Raw genomic sequence first — 26,603 nt, 5'->3', positions numbered from 1 at the left:
ATCAGATAGAGAAAACCCAGTTTGTAATAAAATTTTGAGAATCATCAAATCAACATATTTTATCCCTGCTACTCCTATTACTTACCACAATCGAGAGTTTTCGTATAGGAAATTGTTGGGCGACTCATCAAAATGAAGCTACTCACGGAAAATTAGCTTAATAGTAATCACGTGCAAAAATGGACCCGGGAACCTGGACTTATATTATTTATTTGAAACAATAAACAATTAAAAAAATATTTAGATTTAAGCTATTATTGTTGTTAAAGCATATGAATTAAAAATAGTTTCTAATAAAAATTAATAGGTATAAGTCCTCCCATGACCATGGTTGCAGTAAAGTATCTGAAACGTCGGGTATCTAAAAACTTCATAAACCGCGATAAAATCCGAAAAAGTTGTTTCAGTATAATGAGTGAAATTCGCATAAACTTTAGAAAACAATATATAATCATAAAATTTTTTTAACTTATTTTTCAATTATACTTTTTCTAACTTTTCAAATAACATTTTACGCTACAAAGAGATTACGTTTCACATTTTACAATTCACATTTTTTTTTACATTTATTACAATAGGTATTGAAGATAGATAGAAGATAGGAACTTCTGACTTTTCTATTCTGCCTTTTCTATCACAAATCAAATTCACAAATCAAACAAACTGTTTCATCCATACAAAACGGTTCCTTATATTGAAATTATTTGCAGTTGAAAAATAGTTTAGAACTGAAACACATCGAGAAAAGCTATCCACTACTTTTTTGAAAAACAAAATGGATTTCTTTTTTAATTTCATGAAAGATTATGTGACGTATGTTTAGTATGAATGTATGACCTAACAATGAACAGTAAAACTTAATAATTATAACATAGAAACAATACATAAAATATAAAATAAAAGCGTAATTCCTGAAAGGCAAAAAATTAAATAACATAATATTTTGCTTTGAAAGTACTGTACTAAACCCGCAGACTTGTTTTAGCAGGAGATCAGGTGGTTGCCGAATTTGCTTCTGAATAATTAATTTATACGCTTAACGCCGCACCGTTATTATGTATCTTCGTAAACAACAAACCTGAGTGTATCCCACTCACACTAACGCAGTATGACGTGGTCGTCTAGAGGTAACGAAAAGCATTTCTAAATTGTAAATTTATTAATTAATATATTGTGAACCTTTCCTTAATATTTAATTATTAATTTGGCATCGCTACTTTAATTATTTACTTACATTGTTTAATATAATTTCTACATTAAAATCTGTTTACATACATACCTATATTACTAACAAGGAACAAACACATAAAATAACAGCGTCATATTGTTAACATAACTTGATAAAACGTGTCTCAATTTTATGAAAAAAGGGTACAATACGAAACACATTTTCGTATTCAGATAATACTCGAAAAATTTATTGTTATTGGTAACAGATTATTGCTAATTGTCGCGGAAAAAATTACCCATTCTAGATTTATGTAATGAAACCGATGCCGAATTATTCAAGTGCGGTTTTATGCTTTCGATCATAAAGGTTTTACTCAAACCATTACTCAGAACCACTTTTTAAAATTAAATTTTCGTTATTTAATTATAATAATTAATTAACAGTTCTAATATAGAATCTATTCTACATGAAAAAATCTTACCTATATAAAGCTAAATTATTACTGAGATTGACAAGCCATTATTTTAATAATAATAATTTATTTTTATAACAATAATAATATTTGTTTAATATAAACAGTTATGGAAAGATATTAAGGTAATATAAATATATTTTTAATATAATTTTTAATAATGTTTTATACTTATTTATTTATTTATTTATTCTTAATATACATCGAAATACAGACACATATAGAGAAAGATACAAAACAATAAGGCAGCCTTTATAATTTTTTTTTGCTTCTGTATTTTTTTCCTGGTATACAATAAAGAATACATTATTATTACTATAAATCAATTAACTTGAAATCAAAAATAAAATATTAAATGCAAGTAGGTATACCAGCAGCAGTTATATAAGTAGTTGATTTACCATTTATTCTGATATTTTATTTTGGTGAGGCAACATGGGTGGTTCACCATAAATCAACACTATTCGCTCCAAGATATGACTGACGCCGTCAAATTATAAAAATACGAGCCAGAGTAAACAAGAATGTCATTTCAGCTCTAAATACTGAGTTGAAATTAGAAAAGCTGTCGTAAACAGTCTAAAAATATATAATGAATATGTATTGAAAGTGAAAGAAGACTTTTTGATTAAGGTTAAAATGATTAATAACTTTATTGTTGTTCAAAATCAAAAGATTGAGGATTTTAGAAAAAGTCTTTGTGAATAACCATATAATAATAATTTAGGGTATTGTGTCGATTATAGTATAGTATATTAACAAAAAAAAAAACATCATATGTATAAAACATTATTATATTAAACAAATATACACATATATATATATATATATATAAATAATAATAATGTTTTATACATATGTTGTTTTTTTTATATTATATATATATATATCATATTATGAACTTTAATTAAGTATATAAAACATTATAACAGCTATAATCTAGCTTGGCCATTAGATCAATAAATCTTACTAAAATAACGAGCAAATAAAAAGATCAAGATTTGAATAGCCTGAATAAGTACTGAGGTAGGTAGGGCACAGCAGTAATTTCCTGCTCAAAATATGGAGCGGCCCGACTGGGGTAGTACCTCGACCTTACAAAAGATCAAAGCTAAATAATACTGCTTTCAAGCAGTGTTGTGTTCCTGTTGTTGATTATGGTGACTAGAGCTCTTGTGGGGGGGGGGGGGATTTTATTTCTATAAATATTTTCCACCTGAAACTGTTGACATTAATAAGACCCAAAGACCCAAAATCGTTACATCGAAGAATGACTTTATCCTTTTTAAATACATAGAACCTACTACGTTTTCTCGAAATTTGGTGGGATTGTGGTATCAAACGGAGCTTAATTAAATTTCGAGAGCCATGTAGTATTGATTTTGTAACGTTCTTTTCTTGATTGACGTTTAAAATCAAATAAGTTAGCAAAGATTGTGTTGAAGCCTACCTAGCCTATTTTCTATGGACACGAAAATAATATTATGAAACTGATTTTTATTGTTATAATGGCGCTTAATTAAGACATTATTTTGAATTTAACGATTTATCATAGGTTGGTTGTCGGAGTGATGATATACCTATGATAATTATATTAAACTGTTTAATTTAAAAATGAAATTAATGAGAAGTTGTTTTTTTTTTGTTAATTACGTATTCATTGTATTTTATATGCTTTTAATAAAAAATAGTAGGTATTTATAATTTACCACATTGGACAGTTAGAATAAACAATTTAGTAAATTTTAAAACATTATTTCCGTTAATTTATTTACACAATACGTTACAAAACCTTTAATTTGTTATGTAATGGAACACAAACAAAAAGTATAAATGTTTACATTAAAACATGAGTCGATGAAGGTCTTGTTTTCGTATATTAACATCAGAACGTTCCTATAACATGACAACGGGGATTTAAAAAGTAAAAGAAATTGTGTTATTACGCCTGTTATATAAAGTAACAAATACACACAAAAGATAATTAGATTCTACAATAACAGCGCGTAGAATTTGACCAAAAAATGAGATCTTATTTAAGATTGTTTTTACTCTAGGTCTTCAAATAGATAATATCTTTCATCTTCTGAGTAAATAATCAAAACAAACTCCGAATTAATTTGTATAAACAAAGTGTAATGAATAATTATGATTATACTGTATTTACGCACTAGAGTGCCGCATTTTAAAACCACAAGCTTTTATGATTTATTCTTTTAAATCAGTTATTTCGAAGTCGTCGCGTCGCCCGAGCTCAAAATTTACTAGCCTACCTATCGTTTTGGCGAAAGAAGGTTATACTTAAAAATTTAGGGAAGTTATTATTTTTATTTTATTCCCTTTATTGCAAAACTTTCTTGCTTTGCATTTTTTTTTTTTTTTTTTTATAGAAGAGGGGGCAAACGGACAGTTGGCTCACCTGATGGTAAGTGAAAAACAACATCCGCAGACACCCGCTACATCCAAGGATTAGCAGGCGCGTTGCCGGCCTTTCAAAAAGGAATATGCTCTTCTTTTGAAGGTCCCTAGGTCGTATTTGTTCGGAAATACCGTAGGTGGCAGCTGGTTCCAAAGAGGGGTCGTGCGTGGCAGAAAATGGCGCAAAAATCGAGCTGTCGTAGACTTCCAGACATCGAGGTGATGTGGGTGAAATTTTGAATTTTGACGCGATGTCCGGTGGTGGAATTTTGCCGTAGGTATTAGTCCGAACAGTTCCTCAGAACACTCCCCGTGGTAAATACGGTAGAAGATGCAGAGTGACCCGACATCTCTACGCAGCGCCAAAGAATCGAGCCGATCGGAGAGAATCTTATCGCCAACGATTCGAGCCGCTCGGCGTTGAACACGGTCAAATGGAAGGAGCTGGTACTGGGGCGCCCCAGCCCATAGGTGAGAGCAGTATTCCATGTGGGGCCGGATCTGTGCCTTATATAATTGTAGGCGGTGGCAGGGCATGAAATACTGCTTCGCCCTACTGAGCACACCAAGTTTCTTCGAGGCTAGTTTAGCCTTTCCTTCCAGATGACCACGAAATTGCACATTGCTCGATATGTCGACGCCTAGTATCCCAATACTGGCCGAGGCTGTTAGGGGAGTGCCTTCAAATTTGAGAGGAACGACGAAGGGTGATTTTTTTGCGGTAAACGCGCAAACTTGTGTCTTATTAGGGTTGAACTGGACCAGATTATGTCGTCCCCATTGCGAGACTTTGGCTAAAAGAGACTCGATTTCAGACACAAGTTTGTTCCGACAGTCATCGACTTGTTCCCGAGAAATATTAGGGCGGCCTGTGTATAAGGCGTCCCCGGTGCTGTCGTCCGCATAACAATGAATGCCACTAGTTTGTAATAGATCATTGATATGCAGAAGGAACAAAGTAGGTGATAGTACACAGCCTTGGGGAACGCCTGCGTTGACAGACTTGAGGTCCGAGCATGCACCATCAACAACGACCTTGATGTTCCTGTCTGTCAAAAAACTGGTGATCCATTTACATAGTTTCTCGGGAAGCCCATAGGATGGTAGCTTTGTTAGAAGTGCCCTATGCCACACCCGATCAAAGGCCTTCGCTATGTCCAAACTAACCGCCAGCATATAGTACATTTTTAAATATAAAATGTAATAACTTTATGTTGTTAAATTACTAAAGTAGTAAGTATAGTGACACCTGACAGTATTTTTTTTAATATTCAGAAACATGAAATTTATTTAATATAATAATGTTTTATACATAGATATAAATGTTTTACTACTTTTTTATTTTACAACTTACAATTCAGTTGTGTAGGCGTTCTTAGCGACATAAATTGGCCGTTATAGCGTCAAGAAAGTGTTGTCATCGGTGTAAGACCCGTGCTTGGATTTGTTTTCGCACGTAGGTATTTGTTATTGTTTGACGATAGCACCTTAAGATATTCACTTAGAAATACTGTGTAAGGAAGAAGATCAATATGCATGAAACGCTTAAGGCAATATTTTGGCGCATCGGTCACAACACTGATTTGTGGCTGTTGCGCTGGTGGTTACAGGTTCGATCCCCGGACATGACAAACATTTGTAAAGACTATATGTTTGCTGTGGTCTGTGTGTTTGTGCAGTCCTTGTGGGTCTCACCGCCGTGCCTCGGAGAACACGTTAAGCCGTCAGTCCCGGTTGTTATCATGTACACCTGATAGCGATCGTTACTCATAATATTTAATATACCCGCCAACCCGCATTGGAGCAGCGTGGTGGATTAATCTCTGATCCTTCTCCTACATGAGGAAAGAGGCATATCATATCCCAGCAATGTTATATTACAGGCTGAAGCGAAAGCTTAAGACAACTAACCTATTTAATTTGGTAATGATGAATTATCTATCCCCACCGCACCGTATATAACGCATTGTACGTGACATCTCACTTCAGAAGTTAAAAGGGGTATGCAAATTTATTCTCAAAAGCATATTATTTATATATCTAATAATGAAGAATAATTCACACAACTATTATTTATTGAAATAAGTTTTGTGCTATAAAGCATTATACAGATGTAAACGGAGCATTGTCCGATCTGATAAGTAATAAAACGGCTTAAGTTTATTAAATTATGAGAAAAATTAAACTAACAGGAACTAGTATCTAAGACTGGATACCGAACGCTAAATTGTCTTAATGAATAATGAAGTAAGACTAAAACTTACAAATTTCACAATCACAATTTTAATTTATCGCTCAACTTGATATTTTTATTGAATTAGAAGTAATTAAACTTTTACTATAATAACAAGTTAATGTAAGAATTTCTTGTAATCTTTATAGAGCGAAAGGTTTAAAGGAAATATATACATTTATAATTAAGTGCTTTGAATATAAATTAAACAAAATAGAATACACAGTCGTTGTGAATCTTAAAAGGTATTTTCTTTTTTTGTGGAAAGCGTCTAATTTATTAGCCGCTTTAAATTTTTTCCATACTAAACAAATGAAATAATTGAAACCATATATTTAATTGTAAAGTGAAATAAATCCGAATAAATCGACTTACATCATTGTTGTATTTCTTTTTTGTTTTATATCATTATTTCGCAAATGAATTTACTCATTTTATAAGAACTTTTAATTTTTATTTTCTAAACGGTGAAATGCAAACATCTAAAATCTCCCGAAAATGTTTTAACAGACAGGTATCATATACCTACCTCCGTCAACAGCTGAAACCATATATAAATTCATATATTTTCGATGAAAAATTCGTATACACAAAATGTAAATTTTTGATGCAGATTAAGCATTACTTCTTTATAAGCAATGAAAAAAACAACCGCTCTGGTGTAGTAGTGCGATTAGTCGCCTAAAACACCGACAGTTTGCAGGTTTGATTCCTGCTCGGGATGGTTATTTGTATTTGTACAATTTTTTTTTCGGTTTAGATGTCTGTCCTTGTCAGTTTCCCCCAGTGCCTTGAAGATTACGTTAAGCCGGTGGTCCTGGTTGTCATATAGCCGCCAACCCGCAGTGGAGCAGCGTGTTGGATTAAGCTCCAATCCTTCTCCTCCATGGAGAAAGAGGCCTCTACCCAACAGTGGGATGTTACAGGCTGAATGCATTGTGAATAAAAAATGCTATCGTTTCAATGATCGTCTTTTACATTCTTGTTTATTTATCTGATTTTTATAATAAGCAGATATTTAAATTGTAATAATTAAACAGGCATTGACATAGAAATTATTTTAAATGGTTAATAAGATATATTCATGTGTTTAATAATATAGATAATAAAATAATTAACTTCCTTATTACTTTAAAAATGCTATAATGAAAAACATATTATGACCTAGAGTACTTGTTTCAGTCGATTGCTTGAACACGTGTCACACAGCACTCTTACGTAGTCTTAAATATATGTATTCTATTGGTATATTTTTTTATTTGTATTTTTGTATAAATATATTTTGTATGTATTTACATATTATGTATGTATATGTTTATGTAGGTATATACTGTTTAAATATATTAATATTGAATTATATAACTAATTATTAACATATATATATTATAAATTGATTTAATTATGTGTAATAAACTTGCGTTGTTGATTGCGCACTATTACCAACATATTTTTCCTATACTACTTTTATTAAAGGTTGCCTGGAAGAGATCGCTATAAGCGATAAGGCCGCCTATGCATACACTATTTGTTTTAGTATCTAATCGTTCTAAAATGTATCTTCTTTTTTGTGTAAAATAAAGTTTTAATAAATAAAAATAAATAAATAGCAAGGGGAATAGTTCATATAATGTAAAAGATATTTATAACAATAACTATTTTGTTGGGACTACCTATCGTTTAGTTTACTTGTTTACGAGATTCTTTAACAAGAATACCAATCACTGCCAAATAGTTTTTAACATAATAACATATAAAGTGTCAACCTTTTACAATATTTTGTTTCAATCCTTCTTAGAACTTACTAAAAACATATCTCTGATCTTCCTTTTCAAAGCAATGTTTTTATGTCACGTGTAATATTTATATCAACACAAATCTTGTCTGGTTATTTACGACATACGAATTCGTAACTCATTTACTTAATTAAATTTCTTTTTATTCAGAAATAGAACCATTCTATGAAAAGGAATTTATTTCTACTATAATAACATTTTCATACCTTTCCTTGCGGGCATCGTGATCATGAATGTGTCAAAATTGATTTTAATTATAAAGGATTTTAAAATATTAAAAAAATGTTTAAAATTGATTTTATGACTAATTAAAAAAAATAACTTTGTAAAATAAGGCTAAATTAAATAAAATTTTACTTAGAAATCTCAAAATAAATAATAATCAAATTTCGATGAATTATTGTTTATAAAAACATTTTTAGAAGAATATTTTTAAAATTTATATTTATTTGTTAATTGTAACTCTGTGTGTGTATGTATTTAATGTCTTATAGGTTACATAAAATTAATGTACATAAAATTTCCAAATTGTTGATCTCTCTTTTAAAGTGACTTGAATAAAAAGGTATTATTCCAATATAGCTAATTAAAAACTTTATGACAAAAGATTTGGATATTTATCTTCAACACGTTCACAAAACATTTTTTCATAAATGATAGGAAATTGTCATTGTTATTTTGTAATGATCCTATCTTCGTGTTGGCTGAAGACATCCTCAATTTAGAAGTGAGACCATCCGGACGCGACCTCTAATTTGTCACCTTGGGACCATTACGCCTCGCAACATGCGAAAACAACCCTTTGTTTCGGAGAAACTTTTAATCTCTTAAAATATAGAAGAAAATAGATAGTTTCTATGGTTATTTTTGTTGCCACTGTTTTTATTTTTCATACTGTATTCAACAACATAAGCACTTTTTCTCACTTCACTGATGATCAAATATTGGATTAACTTTCACCCTCCTAAGTAAGTATAGCTAAGTATGAAACCATAATATTATTAGGCTTAAGAGGTTGTCATCATAAACATCAAATGTGTCAGATTCTATGAGGAGGGTGTGACCCTGATCTAAGCCTTTAGTTAATTATTATTTACCTTTCAGTTAGCAATAGAGAGGGTCTTCAAATTCCACTGTTGTTAAAGGGGGTTCTCCGGTTAATAAATTTTAAAAATTGAATTTCTTTTTTTCATATAATTGTTGATTAATGATTGAATTAATGAATTGTTTTATTCATATATCTAGATTATGGTAGTAATGTAATTTTTAAAAATTTGAATATAATACAGACATTAGAAGAGGGAAGTGTCGGAGTTGTTATAGAAGTACTGACTAGTTTAAACAAGTCAAGAAAAAAATTGGTGTAGTCACGTGGTGAAATTTATTTTAGTCTTAGTTTAGGTTCCAAAACCTCAGCATATACAAAAAATTAGTATGAAACTTCTGATCAGATAGATACAATTTATTTATTTACAAAATGTGTATCTTGTAACATGCAATGCCTACGAAGGACCCGCTGACGCCGCGCGTAGCCACGCGATGCCGCTGCAACATGTGACCCTAATTGAAATTCTTATAAATAATTTCATTATTCAATAGCTGATTCACGAGTACTATTATTTCTTAGCGCGAGCGCTCATTTTTTCGAGGCAGGTGTCTTCAGGGTGTAACTTTTTTCGTAATGAATATTTTTAGCTAAAAATTTACAAGTATATTTCAGAAACACATAAATAAATGACAAAAACTAGAAAGTTCTACCTCTTTATTGATCTGCTAACGCTGCTTAAAAGTCAGACTGTCAAACTAGCGTACTGATACTTCATATGGGTGAAAACATTAATTTGCACATTAAAATATTTAAAATTACACAAGTACCTTATTTAAACGTAAATTCATTTAATAATTAAATTTTTAAATTTGTAATTAAACGGCATATATAATAGGTATATATAGTAGTTCGACGTCGTAATTTATTGACTAACAAACTCATCTGGCTCAGTAACCCGAAGTGAGTCTTGGCCTCCGATACAAGATTTCTCCACTTCGCACGATCTTGCGCGATTTCCTGCCAATTATTAATTATTGGCTTGGATATCACTCAAGTCTGCTTCAACCACGTCCCTCCAGCGGTATCTGGAGCGACCCATCGGTCTACGCCCAGTTGGTCGACCCAGATACGTTCTCTTTACTGCTCGATTCTCCTCCATGCGTTCGACATATCCCAATCCACCGCAACCGATGAGATTTGGTAACTCCAATGATGTTTGACTCAGACACCAGGTTTGAAAAATCCGCATTAGTTTTTATTCGCCAGCTGTCATTTTACCCTTTAGTTGGTCCTAGGATCTTACGGTAAATTTTTATTTCCGTAACCAGAAGCCTATTCTCCTCTCTGAGTGTAAGTGTCCAAGCCTCACAACCGTACATCAGGATTGGGCGAATAATGATTTTGTAAATTGTGATTTTTGTCTTCCTACTAAGAAACTTGGACACCAGGACTTTTGTGCAGGGCTGCACTGCACCTCAAAGTGCTATGTAATTTATTGTATATGCAAAATATGATAATAGTAGCGTAGCATAGTATTTAGGCAGTAACATCCCATTGTTGGACATAGGCCTTTTTCTCCGTGTTCGAGAAGGATTGGAGCTTAATCCATCATAATCCACTGCGGATAGGCGGAACGATGACAGTGAATGTGGTTATTTTATTTTATTATTGTCAATTTATATACTATACGTACAATTAAAATTAATAATTCTATTTATATTCTAAATTAACTTATCTCACAACGTAACTTTGTTTGCGATTGCTCTCCCTTTCACAAGATTGTAAGATAAGGTTTGTACGCCAGCTTAAGTCGAGGCCTATGTTCAAAGGTTTCTGAACATTTCGGATTTCGAGTTATTTGAATCTAAAAGTTTAGTACTTTAAAATTAACAAAACAAAGACCTCGAAATATTTCCGGAAAGTTCTATTAAATAATGTCTTTATTAACGAGAAATAGAATAGATTAAATGGCATAATGGCATTTATTTATTGCTGACTTTTTTCCTATCTTTTAAGAGGACTATCTTAGAGTTTAGGATATAAAATTAACACCTTTTAAAGTAATTTTTATTTATATTCCCTGTATCATAGCTTGTAGTACCGATGTACTCAAATCATACACAGTTCTATTTAAATTCATTCGATAATTTTGGCGTGAAACGTGGCCAAGATATAGACAGACAGATAACGATGATGTTGACGCATGAAAAAAAAGCTTTTGACCATTTTTTTTTATATATATATATGTGCAGAATAGGTCTGATTACTAAAAAAGTTTTATTATAAGAGAGATATAGAGAAACATATTTACATACAAATTACTACCACTATTTCCTATACTTATTTTTGAATTATTGAATAAATAGAGTACAACTTTAAATATTCTTAAAAGATTACGGTCCACAAATCTACTTTGATACTAATATATAAATCAGCCTCATTTATTCCTCATCAGTTATTTGTCAAAGACAAAAAAATATTGTCTGTGATGGAACGATAATAACTATAGAGGTCATAATAACAGTGGTCACGTTTGGATAACAAACGAGTGCTGTCATCCTCACACATTGACCGGGCAGTGTTTGTCGAGAGAATTAATGAGGCCGACCAGCAGCCGGACCCCAGCTCGATAGATTATCTACTACTTTCAGAGTCATATATTAAGCATGTTTAAATATACGTAAGTTCTAATAATGTAGGAATGATCTTGTGCTAGATCTAGGGAAAAATTATATAATTAAAATAATGATATTGTAATTTAATACAATATTGTTACTGTTGAGCTAATTCCTATTAAAGAGAAAAACGAATAAGACATGAGTCGATTAGTAAGTTATTATTTCTTCCAACATATATAATTTATTTGCCCTTCGTCTCAGTTGTGGGGAAGGAAGCAATGATTAAACCGGCTTGATCCGCCGGAAAGTCTGGCATTCGCGCTGTCTTCAATTCACAGTAAAGTCGTCTCATACATTTCGAATTCATTTCCTTAATTAAATTTTTTTGTCATAACTTGCGTTATAACAATACTGTGGCTTTTTAACAAAGGTATTTTTTATAAATAATACAATATATGCAGTGACGTTTATTTTTTAAATTTAGAATTCACGTATATATTTTTCTGTTTCTTTAAATGTAGGAAAAATGTTGTTATTACTTTAATTTTTTTTTAAACTTAATCACACAAATAAATATAACATGTTGCGCAAAAAGTGGACTTAAAGTCTTACAGCCTTATCTACCACTCAACAAAACAACGTTGAGGTAGGTTTATGCATTAATGCCCAAAACCAGCAGAGTTACGGGGCGGGTAGTTTCGCTCGCCCTTCCTGTAGCGCGAGAGCGGAGCGTGCCGGGAGCGGTATTCTTGTGGGTGCCACCCCTCTAGGTGCCGGAGCCCGAATGTTTTCATTCGGGCCAACCACCGCGGTGAGGTGATGCATGCTAACGGGACCTCATCTCGCTCCCCTCAAGCGAAGGTCTGCTCACACGGGGTGGTTTTTTAGTTAGTAGGAATCTGACACACCACCATTACCTCCGGCGCGTGGGCACTGGCGGTTTGGTTAGGTTAGTGCACCCATGAGGATTTTGTAATAATTGTAATTTGTAATAACAAAAAAAAAACAATAAAAGGTTTTTTCTGAATCTCTTGATCTGTTTGAAAAATATTACGAATTCACTTACACGCACAAATATACGTACAAACATATACACATAATTACATACCCGCATACAAATTAATAAATACATACTTCTCTCAAAGATAGGATTAGAAATGAGACTATCCGCAAGAGAACGAAAGTAACCGACATAATCCATAGATCGGTCAGTCGAAAATGCAGATTCGATCCCCGCTGGAACGGTCGATTTTTGATATGATATTAAAATGTTTATAATTTCCTAATGTGTGGGTAACGCAAAAATAAAATCGCACAAATTAAAAATAGCATGGTGTGGTCTCCTGTCAAAAATTTTCATTGTAATAAACTGTATTTTAATAATAAATAATTTGTAATAACTGTAAATTGTAATAAAATGTATTGTAATTGTTGTAAACTTTGAATAGTCCGGGTTTCTGTAAATAACTCACTATAGACGGCGCCACGGACACTTAGACCGAATATAAAATCATCATATCGAAAATTTCGATCTAGCGAGTACATTGTTCCACAGCTTAATTGGCCAGAGCACCAACACGGCCAGTCGGAGCTGCAGGTTCGATCCCCGCTGGAACGGTCGATTTTTGATATGATATTAAAATGATTGTAATCCATAGAATTAGCAAGTTGAAGTGGCCGTGGGATGGTCATCTATGTTACAGAACTGATGGCCGTTGGAGCAGACGTGTCCGACAGTGGAGACCCCGTCTTGGCAAACGCAGTGTGGGACGTCCTTCGGCCCGTTGAACTGACAATCTACGTAAGATTGCCGGTGTAGGCGAATTGGTAACCAGTGGAGCTTTTTATGAAATTCAATATTTATATTTCACCTCAGCCTTCGCAGTCCACTGCTGGACATAGGCCTCACCAAGCTATAAAAGCTTGTTGCGAGATTTACTTGTACACATAGTAGGCCACAAGTAAATTAAATAACTTGATGTGATTGATTTTAACTATTAAATTTACAAACTAAGGAACTCGAGTACTCAAATCTCGCGATACGCTTTTCTATCATATAAATTATTTAATGAGTTTATAAGTAGACAGTAAAAGTTTTAAAATAAATATTTATTTTGTTCGCTTTAGCACATTCAATAAAAGCTTGTTTTTTAAAAAGGTTTTTTACTTTTAATTTTTTTGGTTTAATTTGTCATCAAGTTATAAGAAGAAATTAAGTGATGTTAAAGTTCATTAAGTGTTATTATAGTTATAACCTTTGCCTATGCTTAAAACTTTGAGAAATTTTAAAATGCTGGAGCGCTACAGATATTTACAAAAATAAATGGACGTTTGTGATTTCTACACATTTGGTGAAACCTATTTCTTAAAGCTTTGTAGATCGACCAAAATTACATTCTGATCTTTAAATAAAAATTATATTTAAAATCATATTAATTATAATAGTACCTACCTGGAAGGGAATATTTCTACGTATTTACGATATCATTATCTCCACTACGACAATAGTACACATACATTATGTTTTTGATTAGTTATCTTAAAATAAGTTTCAAACGATGTTAATGTTAATAGTTATAAGTATAGAAATATAATTGTAATTATTCGAATATCTTTACTCAAATATTTTAAAAAATTATTTACATTACAACCATAAATCACAATTAATGTTATTTATTACCTTATGAAATGCACAAAACTACATGCTAAAATTTAATAATCCATAAAAAAGTTATAAAATACTCGTAAGTGCTTCAATTTTGTGTCAAAGAGCCGTAAGTAAAGAGTTAAAAATACTTTACATTTTAAAATGAAACGAAAATTTTATAAAGAATTCCATAGAAAGTTCTTCATAAGTTTTAAACTTCGTAATAAAATCCACCAACGAACATAAAGTTAACGAAAACTAGTAGTTATCTAAAAAAACAGCGTTACCTAAAAATTATGATTTAAAACGCTTACTCTAATTTAATGAATGTTTAACTATTTTTATTTCTAAAAATAACGTTATAATGGTATTTTTGGGAAGTGGTATTTTGACATTACAAAAATTATATTAAGAGATAACACCAACCCAAAATTCAATTGCTAACTTATTTCACAAAAAAAGACATTGCGGTTACAAATAAATACTCTTTTTTCTTGTGATGCTGTTTTTTCTTATTACCTACTTAAGAAAACAAAATACCTAACTCTGTTTTAATAAAATTTTAAAAATCTCAAAACGTTCTGATAGACAAGATACTGTCCGTTAATTTTACATTTTGTATTAATCAAAGGTATTCCAAGTAATTATAATAAATAAATTTTAGTTTCATTTGAGCCATTTGTAAGATCAAAATGATAAACGTCGATTTATTGGTATTGAAATGATTTCAAAATATCCTCGGATAAAAATTTTGTTCGTGTATGACATTACTCTATAATTTTGGTATTAATAATTTTTCACACGCCGGTAATTTATTCGTTTAGGTTATCTATTGAAAATATAATACAATTTTAAATAATTGTGTTTGCTCGCAAACGAAAAAAAACCGACTTCAATCACATCGACGAGTAATACAACGTAGATCGACGAAAAAATAGTCAAGTAACTACGCGTTATCAAAGATTACTCTCTGATCTCGATAAAATTTATATGTGACCACATGATAAACATCAGCTTTCGATTAAATTAAAAATTACCAAAATCGGTACACCCAGTAAAAAGTTATTGCGAATTTTCTAGAATTTCCCTCGATTTTTCCAAGATCCCATCATCAGATCCTGGTTTCCTTATCATGGTACCAAACTAGGGATATTCCCTTTACAACAAAAAAAAAATTATCAAAATCGGTACATCTCGTAGAAAGTTATGCGGTATAATACAACGTAGGTCGACGAAAAAAGCGTCAAGTACAAACGCATTATTAAATATAACTCAAAAAGTAGTTGTTAGATCTCAAATAAATTTAAATAGGACCAATTGACACACACCACCTTTCGATTAAAATAAAATTTTTCGAAATTGGTCCACCCGGTCAAAAGTTCTGATGTAACATACATAAAAATAAAAATAAAATACAGTCGAATTGAGAACCTCCTCCTTTTTTGGAAGTCGGTTAAAAACAAGTAATACAAGTACTAGTAGTTAAGTATACGGCACACCTGATTGTAAGCGTTTATCGTAAAGTATAGACGCCTGCAATACCATAAGGGTTGCAAATATGTTGCCGACGCTACCCCCGACTCCCTTCAGGAACTCTGGAAGACTGGACTCAAGAAACACTTTACTCACCACATCGACACAACATTAATTGAGAGGAGTATTTTTTTTATATATGTAACTAAGTTGGTAAACAAGCTTACGGCTCACCTGATTGTAAGCGATTACCGTAGCTTATAGACGTCTGCAACACCAGAAGCATCGCAAGCGCGTTGCCGACCTAATCTCCAATACCCAGGAGCTCTCAGGAGCAGGAGTCACCTTAATTACCAACAGGCACACAACACTGCTTGAAAGCATTATTATGCAGCTGTGATCTTCTGTAGGGTTGACGTACTTCCCCAGACAGGCTGCTCCAGATATTGAGCAGAATATGTCCTCCTGCGCTTTACCTCAGTAAAATTTTGAATATAATGATAATCAAAAACTTTGTCCGTGTTAAAATTTTGACGTGAATAAAGTAAAAAAGTATAAAAAGACTACATAAATAAATTAAGTACGTATTTATGTATGAAAAAAATCGTTATTCGTATAAATTTGATGTAAAATCTAATAACGAGATACTTGACACTAAAACTAAAGCTTTACCTTTACCACATTCCAGTGAGCAGCTACATAAAAAATAAATTTAATGCCAATTAAACCATGTGCTAGCAATGCATACCTAACATTAACCCAGTTATCCCTTGACACATTTTAAAATTATTTAATAATTGTATAATGGTTATCGTTGAACATGTAGCTTGGGTAATTAATGGTACAAATAGTACTTACGTGTTTTTTAAGTTTTCCTTAATAATTGCGTATTTCATGTAATTTGTTTCGTTTTAAACTAAATATTAATATCTACAAGGTAAGCCTTAGTTAAACAGTATACTATTTGCAGTCTGTTTTAGCAGTTCACGTCAAATGTTTACAAGTATGAACATGCTTGTAAGAATATCTCATCCATAAATCTATTTTAATAGAGTCAATCAAACATTATTATTTCAAATACGAAAATTGTTTTTGCTACATATAAATATAAAGACACATTTACCGAATGTTATATGTACGGTTTTATAAATAAGAAGAAAATGAAGTCAAGTTAACGTAGACAACGATTCCATGAATAATTCGTATTTTGATCGTCTTATACAAAATATCATAGACGCTTTTATGTTATACGCGATATCCGATGTTTACATAAAACCCTTCTTTTGAAATCCAATTGTTGTAACATCGGCGGTAAAAGCTTCTTTTTATAATCAAAGAACCTTTTGACTGGACTTAGTAGGAGACACCCGTATAAATCGTATAAGTATTTTGTGTTACCAAATAATTTATTCATAGAAATCCTTTAAACATTAAATTAATGGGGAACATTTTTGTTCCAGGAATCAGGAGGCATATGTATCTATTTTCTATCTATGTATATAAAACTGAGTATTGGTATGTATGTAATTCGTAGAATATACTAAAATAATAATATAAACTGTGCATTTGATAATGTCATGATCTTTAAGCAAAGTGTTGTGCATGAAGCCCACAAAGGTTTCATATTGGTATCAAAAAAAAACTTAGCTACGCGCGAGGTAAAACTAATATGTGTATAAAAATGAATCGCTACTTCTATTGGTCACACCATAACTTGAGAATACTTTGTCATATAGGTTATACAAGAAAGGTTCTTATGGAATCACTAAATTTTTTTAAATTTTTTATCTGCAATATCCTTTGACAACCGCTCTTATTGTATTTGCGCATGTATTGTGCGGGTGCCTAAGCACCGGCGATCGTAAGTGCGTATCCCGCGCAAGGTGGATATTTGTATTTTAACAATAATTAATTTCCTGTCTGGGTGTCAATCTGTGTGGCTTTCCCCACTGTATCACGGAGAGCACGTCAAGCTAACGGTCACGGTGTTATCGTGACTGAATTTCACTGCACGGCCCAGATAACATGGTAAACGCTAATTCAACAGTAAAGGTTAAACACTCTAGATATTCATTACGAATATTATTTTTCACACAGATGGTTCTGTTAGCATTCGCTGGTTGGATTGCTTTCATGATACATATAATTCATTTCACATATATTTCATACATATAATGTTTGTGTAGGCAATTGAGATGTTTGTCGTGGCCGGGCGTGCTTGGTGTTTGTGTTGTGTCGCTCAAGAAATAAAACTTCACGGGATGCCCTAGTCGTAGAACTTTTATTATTTATTACCGTTTAAGAAATAAGATTACAAATAGATTTTAATAAATACGGTTGTAAAGTAACCAAGCAAAATTATGCAATAATATTAAAGTTATAATAACTAAACAAAATTTGTTGTTCCAAAATATACTTAAAACAAGACAAGACATAGTTTGTTAAGACACAAATTTAAAAACGTTCTTTTAGTATTAAAAATATATTTTATGTATGTATATAAAAAGATTAAGTTTAACACAAAAATTTTGTAGTTATGTTAAAGAACTGATAATAATTTTGTGTAAAAAGTTTTAAACTTGTATTTTAAATAATTGTGTTTGCTCGCAAACGAAAAAAAAAACCGACTTCAATTACATCGAAGAGTAATACAACGTAGATCGACGAAAAAATAGTAATACTTTGTTCGTATTCCACATAACGCGACATTATAAAATTGTAGAATTATATAATGTTCTACTGTTATTTCTAACATTTTGTTAGCGATTGTAGGCAGAAACTTCATAAAAGGCCCGTCGTCGATTCGCGCGAAGCGCTGACATCGCTTATTACGTCGGGTTTTTTAGTTGAAGCGGATTTATATTGAATTACGGTTTATGTCTTTTTTATTAAAAATATGTAATGTTCATGTTTTCACACAGCTCCGATGCACGACTGGAGTTTACCCCTTCAGATCAACTGTCTAAATAGGCACAAAAAGGCTTACTAGTCTAAGAAATATATTATTACTATATCAAATTGTAAATAAATGAATGCAATAACGCCATCTATCGGAACCTAATTGCGTTATTAGAAAACGTCTGAACGCCATCTCTAACAAGGTCATTCGTTCAGTAGATTTTACTGTTCAATTTTTTCATTCCGGGGCCTTAAATGAAAATCGATTCTTAAGGAGAAAACTCCAAAAACAGTCAAGTAAATACGCCATATCAGATATAGCTCAAAAAGTTCGAGTCAAATCTCAATTATATTTAAATGGGACCACATGACAAGCACCACCTATCGATTGAAAAAAGAATCATCGATATCGGTCCACCCAGTAAAATAGTAATGAGGTTAATATAACGTTGGTCGACGTAAAATAGCCAAGTAAATACCCAGTTTTAGCGATAACTCAAAAATTAAAAGTTCAAATATATTTATAACGAATAAACTGCTACTCTCTACTCTAGTGGAATATTGTAATTTGATCGATAGTGAACGAAGTAATTTCATTAAATTTTCATAGATGGCGTTGTGGCAAAGTATTGAACATGACCACAGTCGTCTTAACATCGTCATGTAAATACGTGTCATCAAAGATTACTCAAAAATTGCTCATTATATCTCAATCATATTTAAAACGGACGACATGACAAGTATTAGCTTTTGATTTATACAAAAAAGATCAAAATCAGTTCACCCAGTAAAAAGATATAACGTATAATACAACGTAGGGTGGCGAAAAAACCGTCAAGTAAATACGCAATATTAGATATAACTCACAAATTACTAATCAAATCTCAATTAAATTTGAATGGGACCACGTGACGAATAGTAGCTTTTAATTTATATAAGAAACGTCAAAATCGGTGCACCCAGTAAAAAGTTATGAGGTATAATACAACGTAAGGTGACGAAAATAATGTCAAGTAAATACGCGTTATCAAAGATTAATCAAAAAGTAGTTATCAGATCTCGATAAAATTTATATGTGACCACATGATAAACATCAGCTTTCGATTAAAGTAAAAATTATCAAAATCGATACACCCAGTAAAAAGTTATTGCGGATTTTCAAGAGTTTCCCTCGATTTCTCTGGGATCCCATCATCAGATCCTGGTTTCCTTATCATGGTACTAAACTAGGGATATCCTCTTTCCAACAAAAAAAGAATTATCAAAATCGGTACACCCAGTAGAAAGTTATGTGGTATAATACAACGTAGGTCGACGAAAAAAGCGTCAAGTAAAAACACATTATTAGATATAATTCGAAAAGTAGTTGTTAGATCTCAAATAAATTTAAATGGGACCAATCGGCACACACCACCTTTCGATTAAAACAAAATTTGTCGAAATCGGTCTACCTGGTCAAAAGTTCTGATGTAACATACATAAAAAAAAAAAAAAAAAAAAAAAAAAAAAAAAAAAAAAAAATACAGTCGAATTGAGAACCTCCTCCTTTTTTGGAAGTCGGTTAAAAAATAAGAAAAGAAATAAATTATTCGACATTACCAAAAAGCATCATAAGTTATTCACAACATAGCGGCTATCAAAACTATAATAATTACTCATTAATGCGTTTTTCGTAAGTATTTCTAGGATGAACCAGCTACGTGGGCAGTCTACGTACGTGTAGGTAAAAAAAGTCCATCCCAATAGGTATATTATCGTCCTAGTATATATGGGAGTTTACTCCTTTAGAAACGATATCGGGCAACGAAAACCAATTATTACAGCCTATACAGTCCACTGCTGGACATAGGCCTCCACAAGTTTACGCCAAAAATAACGTGAACTCATGTGTTTTGCCCATAGTCACCACGCTGGGCAAGCGGGTTGGTAACTGCAGTACTGGCTTTGTGTGCGATGTTCACAAATAGGGAGTTAAATCGTGTGAAATAGCAGTGACACTGAGAGATCTTTACAGCGCTTTTAGCTGTAGCGAGATGAAGGTATAATAGTATATCAGCATTTACAGTACTATTACAAATAGCGGCAATTTATTTAACACAACATAACAATACACTTTATTGTACACTAATACAGAAATAATACATATCAGATTGATTTTAACAGAGTATCATAAGGTCAAAGGGCGGCCTTATCGCTGAAAAGCGATCTCTTCCAGGCAACCTAGGGGCAAAGGAGATGGTATTGTGGATTTATGTTTTAAATTTAGTATTTTAACATTTTAATTTTTAAATATCCATAAATCGTTTTATAAGAAGTAACTCCAGTCTCATCTCGGAGCTTAAACACACTTTTTTTTTAATATTTCTACGTAAATTCATGGATAAAATTAAAAACAACTTAGTACTATTCTTTTGTATTTAGAAAATGTTATTTTTCCTTACGAAAGATAAAATTTTGTAAACGGCATGAAATTTAAGCGTCCGTTAATAAAACGAATCATTTTCAGCGGGCAAAAAAATAATCTGTCTCTACATCCACATCAGCAGCCAGCAAAAAACGCTCTCATACTCATTTCACAGCACCGAACCTCTAAAAGATATGAATACCTACTAAATTAAAAACTATACTAAGATATTCTGATGTCAATAGAATAAACTAATTTGATTACACACTGCGTCATCTGTTCCTACGGTAAGCAACTTATTGCTGAATATTTATTTATTCCATCAACATACACCTAACATTAGATATTATCCTAATGCGTTAGTGTCGTTGTCGTATTAAATACATGTCATATGAAGATAACAATACAAAAATTGACATCACATTCAATTCCATTATTTCATTTAACAAAACAAAACTAAGTTATTACTAAAAATTCACAATACATAGTCAAATTACATAATCTATATTAATCAAAACTACTACTACTAAAACTGCTTGTGTTATAGGTAACAAACGAGTTTTATAACTAAATATTTTTTGATATTTAAATATTAATAGAAATAATATAGAAATAAATATAAATATTACATCCAAACTCGGCCAGAACCTGAACCCACATACACACACACGCATACATCAGTCGTAGACCTCCACAAGTTGGCGCGATCTCACGTGTTTTGCCCATAGTCACCACGCTAGGTAGGCGGGTTGGTGACTGCAGGGCTGGCTTTGTCGCACCGAAGACGCTGCTGTCCATCTTCGGCCCATGCATTTCAAAGTCAGCAGTTGGGTGGTTATCCCGCTGTCGATCGGCTTTTCAAGTTCCAAGTATAGTGGTGGTAGTGGAACTGTGTTATCCCTTAGTCGCCTCTTACGATACCCACGGGAAGAGAGGGAGTGGCCACATTTTTTACTGCCGTAACCACACAGCAGAAATCGAACCCACAGCCCCGAAAAGCCTGTTCAAATCTGACAAAAAGTGGTCGAGTATGAATGTATATATGCATTGAACAAACTAACTACTCATCACAATGTGGTTAGTTTAAATTATAATATTATCTCTAGATTTTCAAGTATGTCGCTTATACATATTAAACGATGCTGCCGGGTCTAAATTCTCTAATGACAGCGGTTATTATTTCAATAGCCATAAGTAAAAGCTTATTAATGGCCTACTGTCGACAAAGGATTTAGTTACTTTAGGGAACAAAGGATACAACATTTGCTTTTAACTTCGTTATTTACCGATTTTAACGAATATTTTGCTTAAAGTTTAGTGGGATATTCGTGCCCTATTATGTTAAATACATAATCTTTTACATCTGTCGAGCTTTACGTTTGGTCGATGAACTTTGTACATTTGTACAAAAGGAACAATACAGTATAAATAGTGTTATGCTTCATAGTTCTTTTTCTTTGCGAGTAGGGCAACAAACAAACTAATAACAATTATAATTGTGTTTTCTCGCAAAAGGAAAAAACCGACTTCAACTACATAAATAGTTCAAAATTAAATGGGACCACAAGACAAGCATTAGCTATGGATTAAATTCATTCATTCAGCACAGAAAAATAAGTATCATCAAAATTATTTGTAAACAATAAACTGCCACTGCCCTCTAGTGGATAATATAGCTCACTACGTTATAGTAGATCCGGCCGCGTAACATCATTGAATAGTTTCTAATAACGCTATCTACCGGAACCCAATAAAGCGTTACAACCACGACGCTTACCTTCACATAAATACGCGTCATCAAAGATTACGCATTATATCTCGACCAAATTTAAACGGAACTACAAAACAAGCATCAGCTTTCGATTAAACAAAAATCATCAAAATCGTTATACCCAGTGAAAAGTTATGCGATATAATACAAACGTAGATCGACGAAAAAATAGTCAAGCAACTACGCATTATTAGATATAGCTTGTTAATCTCAATTAAATTTAAATGGGACCACATGATACGCACCACCTTCGATTTGAAAAAAAAAACTTGAAATCGATCCACACAGCAAAAAGCTCTGAGATGACATACATAAAAAAATACAGATGACCTGAGAACCTCCTCCTTTTTGGAAGTCGGTTGAAAAGTAATAAATCAATGGAGTTTCCAATATTTGTTTTTTACTGCGCTGAACAGATTTCTAAAGCTTATTCTATAATATAATAAAATATAGTCACATATAATAATAAATATATCGTATCGAGGAGAGCTATTAAATCTATGCAAATTAATAAAATTGGAGTGTCTGTTTGTAATATTAAAATGACCGCTTTTTACTAAATGCAAATGGATACACGGTACATATACCAAAATAACATATTTTACAATTTTTGTCTGTCCGTCTGTCTGTTTGGTCCGGCTAATCTCTGAAACGACTGGAGCGATTTTGACGGGACTTTCACTGGCAGACAGCTGGTGTAATAAGGAGTAACTTAGGCGACATTTATTTTATAAATTTACTAGCTGACCCCGAAAACGTTGTTTTGGCATATATTTTATTAACCTTCTGAATCCCACCCCCCGCCCCTTATAACTTAGGGGAATGAAAAATAGATGTTGGCCGATTCTCAGACCTACCCGATATGGACACAAAAGTGTCATAATATTTTATTAACCCTCTTAACCCCCCCCCCCCCTTATAACTTAGGGGGTATGAAAAATAGATGTTGTTCGATTCTCAACCTATCCGATATGCACACAAAATTTCATGAGAATAGGTCAAGCCGTTTCGGAAGAGTTTAACTACAAACACTGTGACACGAGAATTTTATTTATTTTATAATTCTGCGAACTGTTCAGTTATAACTTTTTGTTAAAATCCACGCGAACGAAGTCACGGGCACAGCTAGTATAAAATAATTTTACTTATACATTTATAAGAATTTAATACATTTTGTGGTGACGCAAGTGACGAACAATAATCAAAAATATTTAAGTCCCACTAAGTCTTTATATATATATTCGTAATACTCGTATATGTATATATATATTTGATCTCGAACAATTTAATCTGCTACATTTGAAGATAGCACTACATTGTAAATAAAAAAACTTTTTAAGTTAAACGGTTTTATGTTAAACATACATTGCAATGTTTAAGATAAATGTACTAAAAACCAAAAAATAATAAAATAGATACAGTCGTGGGAATTATAAACATATGCATAGACTAGACTAAAATAAAACCGTGGGGCACGTCCATTGTCTACAATCGTTGATTAAAATGTTTGTTTTGTAATGTTACACTATAATTAGGCAGTTGTTCAACCGACAACGATGGACGTGTGATAAGTAGGGCTAGAATGTGGAAACAAGCTAGCAAGCTCGATTATAAGCGAGTTTTAGGGTTTCATAGTGGTGAGCGAGTAGTACTTTTATCATATGTTTTGTCGATTAAAGACAAACTACGAGCAGTGAAACGATTCCTCGCCAGCCAGCAGTGTGAATGTCCAACGATAAACTAGTTGAAACATCTCTTTTATTTACATGGAGTGTATAACTATTGGAATTTCCATGAGCAAGAAAATAGTAAGTAATTTCCTCACCGTCTGCGGGCCAACTGCCTATTTTAACGACGAATTAAACGATTCTTCTATCGCACATTAAGTCGATAATTTGTAGACAATTGACGTGCCCCACGGTTTTATTTTAGTCTAGTCTATGCATATGTTTATAATTCCCACGACTGTATCTATTTTATTATTTTTTGGTTTTTAGTACATTTATCTTAAACATTGCAATGTATGTTTAACATAAAACCGTTTAACTTAAAAAGTTTTTTTACCTATTTTTATTTTCTAGTTTTTAGTTTTTATTTCGCATTCTGTTTAATTCATTTAGTGCTTCATTATTGCAAGGCCCATCTTAAATATTGAGGTTGTATAGTGCACTGTATTCTTCTTGTCAAGCCCTTTTATTTGATACCCATATTGGTGGGATTGATAAAAAATTGTTATCAGACATTTGGTAGCGGCGGCCAGCTTAGATTTCAATTTTGCATAGTAAATTGTATTCTACTTGTTGAGACCTTTTATTTGATACCCATGTTGATGGGATTGATAAAACCTAAGTTATCCGCCATTTTGTAGAGGCCGCCATCTTGGATTTTAATTTTATATAGTACATTGATTATACTGGTTGAGCACTTTCATTTGATACCCATGTTGATGGGATCGATAAAACCTACGTTATCCGCCATTTTGTAGCGGCCGCCATCTTGTATTTCAATTTTTTATAGTATATTGTATTCTGCTTGTTGAGCCCTTTCATTTGATACCCATATTGATGGGATTAATAAAACATAAATTATCCGCCATTTTGTAGCGGCGGCCATCTTGAATTTATAATGATAATGAATAAACATAATTGTATTGTCACCAAAATCCAAAGTGTATACAAAATTTCAGATTAATCGGTTGACAGGAAGAGGGTGAAATTTGAATTACTAAATTTGACCCAAGAATAATAAAAAATAAAACAAACGGGGTGAGCTAAATAAAACCGTTTAAAAAACCGTTTAAAAAGATAGAACACGTAGACTAATACGTAGTATAAAATGTTCAAATCTCGAAAATTCTTCTAAAATTATTAAACCTAATGTAATGTAAATTGTTTTCCAACACTCAAAAAGACGAGAAAAAACTTTTACTTATAACTTTTTCATGAAACAATATTAATCACACTGATAAATTAAAATTTAAAAATGGTTTTTGAGCCTACTTAGGTAAAACTATTTTTGATTTTTAATTTTAAACCTTTAAAAGCTTCTATTATTATTGAAGCATCCAAAAATATTCGCGTTATCATATTCGAAACTTAAAATAAATATGGGAATAGTCGTATATATATAGTAGTTCATGGACTGAAACAACTTTTAATGATGGCCGGCACGTTTTTTTATGCTTTTGTTGTGAACAAATTTCATGACAAAAATTTTATTTTATTGTAAAGTTGAGACCGAAAGCCTACGAATGTTTTATCTTATATTATTATTTGAAATTAACATATATGTAAATTACTCGCAAATGAATTATTCCACAAGAAATGTGGCTGGTGTAAGTTTTCTTTAAGTAACCCACAACCTTCCGTTTATAGTAACAGTTACCCAAATGAATTTTTAAAACTTCCACGTAAAGTTCATTGTAATTAACATGTCTCGTTCATTACTTAGCTCAAGTTATCCGATACTCGCAAAAGATAAACTCCCAAATATTTGCAAATTTAATGATAATCTAAACTGTAGTCGATCAAGTTTCTTAATAGATCTACTAAAAAAATAACAAACTAAATACCACATTATAAAACGCCGTGTTAGTTGTTTAATTTTCTTACTAGACACGTAGAACGTGGTAAATCTCAAAATTACTAATTTACAAAA

The 26,603-nt window shown here is 32.1% G+C and overlaps 1 long non-coding RNA gene across 1 annotated transcript; it reads right to left on the bottom strand.

Annotated features, from left to right (window-relative positions):
* Nucleotides 1-4,455: 4,455 nt before the first annotated feature.
* LOC123654645 lies at nt 4,456-25,956 on the bottom strand. Its single transcript, XR_006743258.1, has 4 exons — nt 25,946-25,956; nt 16,535-16,545; nt 12,042-12,044; nt 4,456-4,657 (listed from the first exon to the last, which is right to left on the bottom strand). It is a non-coding gene; the product is annotated as an uncharacterized LOC123654645 (long non-coding RNA).
* Nucleotides 25,957-26,603: the final 647 nt, after the last annotated feature.

This window comes from Melitaea cinxia, chromosome 6 (genome assembly GCF_905220565.1).
Source record: "Melitaea cinxia chromosome 6, ilMelCinx1.1, whole genome shotgun sequence".
Taxonomy (NCBI): domain Eukaryota; kingdom Metazoa; phylum Arthropoda; class Insecta; order Lepidoptera; family Nymphalidae; genus Melitaea; species Melitaea cinxia.
The sequence above is the reverse complement of the archived record's forward strand: the minus strand, read 5'-3'. Positions and strand labels throughout refer to the sequence as shown.